Here is a 9,124-nt window from a genome sequence, read left to right on the forward strand (position 1 = left end):
TACCGAAGTTTAAATTAATCCCAACATAGTAAAAACCCAGACTCTGTTCCCTTTTCCCATTCATAGAACACTGTAAGCCTTAATGATATTGTGCTTTTGTTCCACAGAGCACTCCAGAGAACAAAGATTCACATCGTAATCCTGCTTTGGCTCAGCTCTTTGATCTTGGCTCACAGTGAAGGCAGGCTAGCAGAGAAGATGCTGCAAATCCTTGGAAAGCAGAACAGTTGATGTTAATGGTAGAAGAGTTTTAGGGGAGACTCCCTTTTTGGTTTTGCTTCTCATTATTGTTCAATTTATTTAATGTTTTGTTCTTATGCAGGAGTCAATAAGTGATCTGGACTACACAACCAGTTTGTTTACTTCTCTTATCATAGGATTTACAGACCATATATATGTATAGTAAATGTATAGTTCATTTTAGATCCCTAGTCTGTAAATTTTATCAGTGTGTTAAGAGCTGTGTTTGCTGGATGTTTTGCCCCAAGAAAGATGTTGCTGGGCCTGCAGTTCCATGGGCACATCAGCCAGTCTAGTAATTCCAATTTCTAGTAATGGAAAAGGGAAGGTCTTGCTCCCCTCTCCCCTGCCTTTAGCGTTTTCTCCTTACCTCTGGTCCTGCTCTTTCCCTTCCTCTCTTCCTACCTTGTGATGGTGCTCATTAGATCCTTTCATGAGGAAAAATCTGTGCAGCTCAGTTGGTTTTCCACCAGGTGAGTGAGTTGAATCGACTCTTGGAGAGGTGCAATGTGCCCTAGTGCTGGTACAAGTTAAACAGCAGGAGAACACAAGTGAAAGAGGATGTAAACACAGGAAATGAACGGGACCCTTTAGGCAGCAGCAAAGCTTGATACTCAGCTCATCAGGCTACTGAACCTACCCCAACTTCCCTAAAGTTTTAGGTAGGATCTGGGCCAACAGAGCTATTTGTCCAGAGGCATCTCTTTGTATGTCAGCCATGTTCTTCACTACTATATTTTGGCAGAAGGGTGACAATGAAACACAGGTATCTTTTTATTTATTTATATGTCAATAATACAGAAAGTTGCTTGACATGAGGGTAAGGAAAGACCAAAGTCTTATGAAGACACTGGTTCCTGCTTAAAAGGCAAATTTGCATGTCAGGATGAAGAAATAAATCAGGAAATTCTTTGCTTCTTCCTGTCTACAGTTATTCACTGACTCTTGACATAATCCCCTTGCAGCAGTTATTCTGAGATTATTCAAAGATTTATGGATTTTGTAGCCATTTTGATTGCTCAGACTCATTGGTTACTGTGGAGAGCTGAATAAGAATCAGTGATAATCAAAAAAAGCCCATATAGGCTGCAAGAACATGGACATTTATCTTCAGGTATGCAGAACAGGAACAAAGTGGAATATCTCATGACCTCTGACAGCATTTTTGTTACTTTTTATTTTAAATAAATATTTTATTTTGTCACGCTCCACATCTCTTCTCTGGCATCTTGCTGGTCCCGCTCTTTACACCTCAGGTGAGAACATCTGAAATTCCATTCTCAAGTCTTCCTCTTTTTTTCCTACAAACTTTTTCTAATGACAGCTGTCTTCTCTCAGAATCCTTTTCTTTTAGCACAGTGAATAATCTCTTCTTTTAGGTGATCTAGATCTTTCTTGTCTTTTTTTTAAGTTACATTATCTGGGCTTATTATATGAAAGGCATTTGCACAAATACTTCTCTAATTTCTCATGTACTTCTACTGCAGGCAGAACTGTTCACTGCCTTATACCTTCAGAAGGGCTCTGAATGTGCTTTATGTGCTGCACAGTAATATTTTCCTTACAGTTCTTCCTAGCTGCTTATATTCAGGTGAAAGCGTATCAAAATGACCAGTGGGAGTGAGAAGAAATTGAGAATACCAGTGCAGTTGACTCCGTCCTAGCCACATGATGCCTGCTCAAATGATGTTTGCAATGGAGGGTATCCGTATAGCTTACCAACTGTTCCATGTACTGGGACACCCTCCCCACACCAAGCCCTTCCCCTCCACCCCCAGTACCAGGTTAGAAAAGCTTTCACGAGAAGAGACAGAGTGGATAGGGACAGCAAGTTGTAAGCATACTGGTTTGGAGGCTACTGCAAAAAGGAAGGAGCAATCCCTCAGACAGGCCTCCTGCATGACAGCAGAATATATCCTAAATAGTTTCCTATACAGTGGGAATGTGTGCAGCTTTCAAGCCAGTCAGAGTTGCTAGAACCAGAGCAACAAATGTGAAGGAAAGGACCAGTCTGTAAGGGCATTTAGCAGGGGAAGAGAAGCATTTGCAAACCCTTTAATTTCTAACATTTAGCATTCTGCATTTTCTCTGAGTGTTTTTAGTTTTTTAAAAGTTAATTATTCTAGTTTCTGTTCCAATAAACCCCAAATACCGAATTGAAATGTCACAGTCATCCAGGTCCTACCACAAGGTCTTTCCCCTTCTTTTGTGTAAACTAAATTATTTCATTGCCATGTTCCCTTTTCACTTTAGCCTGACTTCATTCTGTAAGTAGCCAAGATTGATAGAACATTTATTTTTTTTCTCCTGTTCTAAACCACAAATGGACCCAAACCAGTCCAAAATATGAGAAGAGCCAAGGTAACTATAAAATTCATGACAGTCATCCTTGAGTGCCAGTTTTTTATACAGTTGCCCTCAAGTTCAGAAGCAAGATCTGTTTCACATAAACCAAATTTTAGAAGCTGAAAGAGAAAAATGCAACTAGACTCCTCATTCCATAAACCCTCATCTTCCAGTTCACCTCCTAAATTCCTTTGTATCCCATTACCTTTGGCTGCCTTTCTTCCTCTTCGCTGTTTATATGATCAGGAGAATCATCTCTTTCTTTAGCAGAGTGGTTGCTTTGCTGAGACCATTCACAGAGTTTTTAATTACTATCCCACTGTCTCCTAGGTCCAGCAATCTCCTGATGCTCTTTGGCAGCAGGGGAACAAATGAAAGTCTTCTACAAACAAGAAAATATTGTCACCTCTGTTGTATGCGTATAAAATAATGGTATAATGCTCTCAGGTACCTACAGCTGTCTGTGTTGCCCTCTAGATGATTTAGTCTGTGCAGCTGCAGATGGTGTGCCTGCCACAACTGGCAAACAAGCTTACAATTTTGGACCAAGTTTTACAGTTGCCAGTCATTTCAGACATTTCAGTCATTAAATTTTGGCTAGCCCCAGTACAGTAAATATCCATGCAAATGTACAACTTAAACCACACCATGGACTCCACTGACTTCAGTGGATGGGTTCATACATGTGGGTGTTTTAGGCACAAGGGAAGAAGAACCTGATTTTTTTGTATCAAACGGCTTTGTACTGGTGGATATTTGTTTAATGGAGCTCATTTGTTAACAAGGAGAGTTGTAAGACAACCCCACGACACATAAATGTAGACTAAATGCTCACCTGTGCCTCTAAAGCCACCCATACGTTTAACCATCAAGACCAGCCATTATTAAATATAATAGAGTATATAATAATTTATTCCAGTTTGTTGCATTCTTGTGGTGCTGCCAGAATATACGGCAGTATATAGAATACGTGGAGATGCAAAACATGCTATTTTGTTGTTCTTACGGACAAGCAGAAAAAGGTAGCAATATACTTCTGAACTTACTGATCTAACTACATTTTCTCTCATGAGTCTAGCTGCTGCGGTGTAATTGCTGCAGAACAAGATGACAGCAACCACTGTGGCACACAAGTTACTTTAGAAATACCCTTAAGTACATTACACCTTTTAAAGCACTGGCTTTTGACAACCTACTCTACATGGTACTTCTAGAAATAAAGCTGAAAGTAAGTTTAAGCATTTTTACAGCTAACAAAAGCAAGATGGCTGGAATAAATACAGTGAAGGAGGCCGCACAGAAAGTCCCTGTTGCAGCTGGCATGAGGTCTGATGAGAGCTTTTTGTCCTGCCCCACGCAGAGTCACTACACGGCCTCTCAGCTCTGGTCTGTTGAACTGCACAGCGTGCTCAAAACATGCCTGATGGCTACTGCAGGGTGCTGGGAGGAAGTGTCTTGAAAGCTGAAATTGAGGGAGGGACATCATGCTGAACCGCTGGGATACGGCTGGGGGAAGCTGAGCATCATACTGTCAGTGGGTGATCTTAACAATTTTGATTAAATGGGTCATGTGTAAAACTAGCATTCCAGGCAAGGGTCTGTTGAAAAAGCAAGGTTTAAGGAAGCTATTTCTCAGGTCTGAGAGTTCTAAAATATTTTGCTATCATTTTCTACACTTCACACCTAATTCAAATTGTCCAGAAGGGCTGAAAAGTGAATAGAAATATTTTTATTCATTTTCTGATTACTGGGTTGTTGGGGGTTGTCTCTTCTGTGGGTTGTTTTGTGGTATTTTTTAATTATGAAGGTATGTTCTATGACTAGAGGCAGATGTAAATGTTTTTAGGATTTGATTTTGCAAAAATTAAAATGTAACCAAATCAGAATCCTTCTGAAATACAGTACAAAGTAGCTGAATAAGTTCTTATTAAATTTATTAAATCAATCACTCTTTCCATATAACTATGTTTTGATACACTTCTAAAACTAAAGCATATTGAAGAGACCATTTGTTTTGGAAAATAATGTAAAACCAGGTAGCGTCAACACAGAAAATTACTAAAATGTATATAAGTCTGATAGCTAATTTGGTTGATTCAAAATGGACTTTAGAAAGAGGATTACAGACAATATTTTGGGTTGATTTAAAATCATGACAACATTAGCCAAATATGAAATCAGGTTACAGTTTTATAATGTGCTGCTGTAATTATGAAAAATATATTTAGATGATTCCTTCCTTCATGAGTTTAAATATTACTGCTTAAGATTTAAACAACAGGGAAAAGGAAAACTTAGAATCTTTTCTATTAAAAGGTTTGTCAACCTCCATAGAGAGACATTCCCAGAGCATTCCTTTAACCCTCTTAACAGAAGTCTTTAAGTAAATAGCTGTAGGTGAGTGTTTGGAAAGCACTTTCAAAATGAAAAGTACTTTAGAGTTGGTAAATCTTGAACATTAATGGTGATACTAACCAAAACACCTTAAAATTGGATTTTTTTCTCTTTTTTGTTGAGAATCATCTTTAGTTTTCCTGTCCTGGGCTAAAACTTCATTAAGATGTTTTCCCAGTGTATATTTATTTATTGTATTTATGTTTTACAGAGCAACCAACAATGTTATAGAAGAGGTGGGCAGAACTGTTCTGGTATAAGTAAGTGACTCTCTCAAAGGTAATCATTACTTCTGAAATCAGCACTTCTGTGTGCAAAAAGCATGCTTTAAGTCAGTGTCTAAGGAATTTCTACTCTGGATTAAAATTATTAACATAGAATTTTAATTTTTGAGGGTAATTTAAAAATAATTCCTACTTTAATTCAGTTCCTTAGCCATTCCAAGTGTATTAGGCTATCAGGAAGATCCCTGGGAAATGTATGGTATATGTTCTTAAATGAAAATAAGGGGGTGGTCAATACTACTGACTGTAGAACCATTTCATTTTCCAGGCCTGACTAAGGAACACATGTTTTTATTGTCAGTTCATTCAATTGTTGACTAATCCATTCATCTATAGAATGTGCTTTCTTTAAAAGCCTGAGATTAATTTAGCCCCAAATAACATGACAGAGAAATTAAACACATTTTTAAATAATTTAAGTCAAGAATACCATATCCAGATGATTTCATCACAGCAGAAACACTCTAACTTGTCACCTTTTGAGCAAACTACATAACTGAGCATTATTAAAACAGTTTTGTAATATGATGAGCACTTATTTTTACCCACACATAGTAACAACGTAATTTTAGTCTCACCAAAATAAAACAGAGCTGTAAAAAACATTTCCTTTATCAACACAGGGAAAAATATTCCTGTACTTCTGACAAGGATTCCCTGATTCCATAGCACTTCCCTGACTGAACCCTTCCAGCACTTAACTACACTCATGCTTGCAAAGTTTATCCAAACATCTATCCCACGTGTCTTCTTCTGAAAAGAAATAGTAAAACTTGCTTTGAAGCTTTCACAGGTGGAAACAATAAAAGTTATCTTTGCATTGCTCCCCTATTTCTGTGTCACCAATTCTTATGTGTGCAAATACAGGGTAACTATTATTTATTCTTCTATAAAGAAAGGCTTGGTATAACCTTAATTAGGAAAACCACATTAACTGTCGACCTAATAAATAAATCTGTGGTCAGCAACAAAAGTATACTTAGGATACCTCAAAATTTTGTTATTTTTATGAAAAATACATGAATTGTAGCTGAACAATTGCATCTACTTTATTTAGCTTAAGAATCTCCTCATTGTACTCTTAAACGTCAGTAAAACTTTTCTTAAATGGCACCAGCAAGTTTCACAAATGTGGGCATACAGATTTGATTCAATGTATATGACACTGCTGAATAAATATTTAAAAAGGCACAGAGCAGTCACAACACACCACACAACACTTCTAAAACTAAAGCATATTGAAGAGACCATTTGTTTTGGAAAATAATGTAAAACCAGGTAGCGTCAACACAGAAAATTACTAAAATGTATATAAGTCTGATAGCTAATTTGGTTGATTCAAAATGGACTTTAGAAAGAGGATTACAGACAATATTTTGGGTTGATTTAAAATCATGACAACATTAGCCAAATATGAAATCAGGTTACAGTTTTATAATGTGCTGCTGTAATTATGAAAAATATATTTAGATGATTCCTTCCTTCATGAGTTTAAATATTACTGCTTAAGATTTAAACAACAGGGAAAAGGAAAACTTAGAAAGTTTTCATCATATAAGGTACAAGGTGCAAGGTACAAATAAGTATTAGGGCTTTAAAAATGTTAAAACAGCTGTGGATCCTAACATTGTTCTTCATTTCTTGACTTTTTCTAAGACTTTAAATCTATTATGAATTAATGTAGGAAACTACTGTTTTTTTCTAAAATATAAGACATGATGTATGCAAGCATAAGTCTGTAAGTAATCATGCAATTTGTTGACAACCTTCGCATTTTCAAATAGTTCCTAAATACAAGATGTATCTAGAGGAAAAAACTGCTGCTTGTCTTCATAGAATATCATATGAGTATAAAAGCAAGATATGTATTTGAAAGTGCTAGAGGTGTATTACTGTAACTTGGTGTAGATATACTGAAGTGTGGCATTTTTCTTGGTTTTAGTTACATTGTTCTCAGAGCATTTTAGGCAATCCTGGGAAGAGTAACAAAACTGCAGACAGTGTTCGTACAGTGCGGCCTAACTTTAGTTATTCATGTATACCCCTAAAAGAGTGTAAAAAGCCAGACTCTTATCCTTCTTGCAATTCTGCTTCTGAGAGATATTTAGTGTAAGTGCAAAACTGAACCCTCTGTTCTCAAGGTGAGGGCCACCTGGGTCCTCCTTCTGTCACCTGTCACATCTATTGAACAAGAAAAGTGCATGGTCCAGACATTCCAGCAGGATGAGGTGGGAGATGAAAAAGCTTGCCAAGAAAAGCCAGCTCACAGTGGAAAGTACCTCCCTGGTGAGGGGGAACAGAAAAGGGGATAACAAACCTCAGAATTTCTAATCTTTATTGTGTGTGGTTGAACACCATTTTGCAAAGTTCAATAAAGAAGACAAGAATGCAAATTATTCTGTACTATTCAGAGAGACAACCTAGCAGGATTTTCAAAGCGGGAAGCATAAGAGTATTTTCTCTTCCTTTTTCATTCCACACCTAGAATAAATAAAACCTACAGCTGAGAAAAAAATGTTACTTCTTCACAATGCAAACTGACAATACAGTTTACAAGGCAAAGAGAACTTTTTGTAGTGTTACAGTGCTTAGCACATTGCTTCTCAGCTGTGGTACTACAAATATGTCATCTTAAAAATTCACCCAAATGCTGGAGCATTGAGATGAAACTAAAACCAGCTGCCCCGCATAATGCTGAAGGGTCACCTAACCTAGTGTCTTGCATCAAACAGCATTCAGTGGTGTATGGCAGAGGATTGTAGAACTGTCACAGGCATCCAGGAACACTTCCCTGGTTACAAACTCTTAATTTTGAGAGATCAGTCTTTAGTGAGTTTCTGATGCAGATGTGTTGCTTCTGCATTTTATGCCTCCATGGGCTTTGCTTCCATTAATGTCTCAGTCACTTTCTACAGCCATGTAAGCTATACGGCCAGTTTTACAATTGAAGCATGTCATATGTGAAAAAATGCTGCTCTTTTTTTTCATTTTGGACTGGCTACCTCCCTGTTCTTCTATCAAAAAACATACCTTTTCCACAGCATTTCTGAACTTGCAGATCCCTGTTACATCCTCACTGAGCTGCCTCTTTCCCATTCAGAAGAGTCCCACACCATTTCAGCTCCTTCTTAAATGTGTTGTCATTACACAGATTTGACTACTTTGATACTCCTATTTGAGCCTTTCCTAGTTTTGCTAAATTTTTGTATAGTAGTGGACCAGAATGTTATACTACATTAAGACCCAAGTGCACATCAGTTTACATAGTGTAAAACTTCTGTTTTATTCTTTATGTCCTACTGAGTCATTCTTAGCTCTTGTCTGACGTGCTGCTGAGCAATGACCTGATGTTTCCGTAGAATTACCTAGATAACTCCAAAATCACATTCCTACACAGCAATAGCTACTTCAGAGGCCCCAGCTGCAGCTGAATTGAGAATTAAGTATTATTTTATATATCATATATAGAATCATATAGAATGGTTTCCAACCCCCCCTGCCATGGGCAGGGTCACCTTCCACTAGATCAGGTTGCTCAAAGCCCGATCCAACCTGGCCTTGAACACTTCCAGGCAGGGGGCAGCCACAACTTCTCTGGGCAACCTGTTCCAGTGTCTCACCACCCTCACAGTAAAGAACTTCTTCCTTACATCTAATCTAAATCCACCCTCTTTCAGTTTAAAACCATTACCCCTCGTCATATCACCATACTCCCTGATAAAGAGTCCCTCCCCACTTTTCCTGTCAATCTCCTTTAAGTACTGGAAGGCCGCTATAAGGTCTCCCCAGAGCCTTCTCTTCTCCAGGTTGAGCAGCCACAAGGGAGGTGCCACAGCCCCTTGATCATCTTCTTGGCCCTT

The sequence above is a fragment of the Strix uralensis genome, chromosome 5 (assembly GCF_047716275.1).
Source record: "Strix uralensis isolate ZFMK-TIS-50842 chromosome 5, bStrUra1, whole genome shotgun sequence".
Lineage (NCBI taxonomy): Eukaryota > Metazoa > Chordata > Aves > Strigiformes > Strigidae > Strix > Strix uralensis.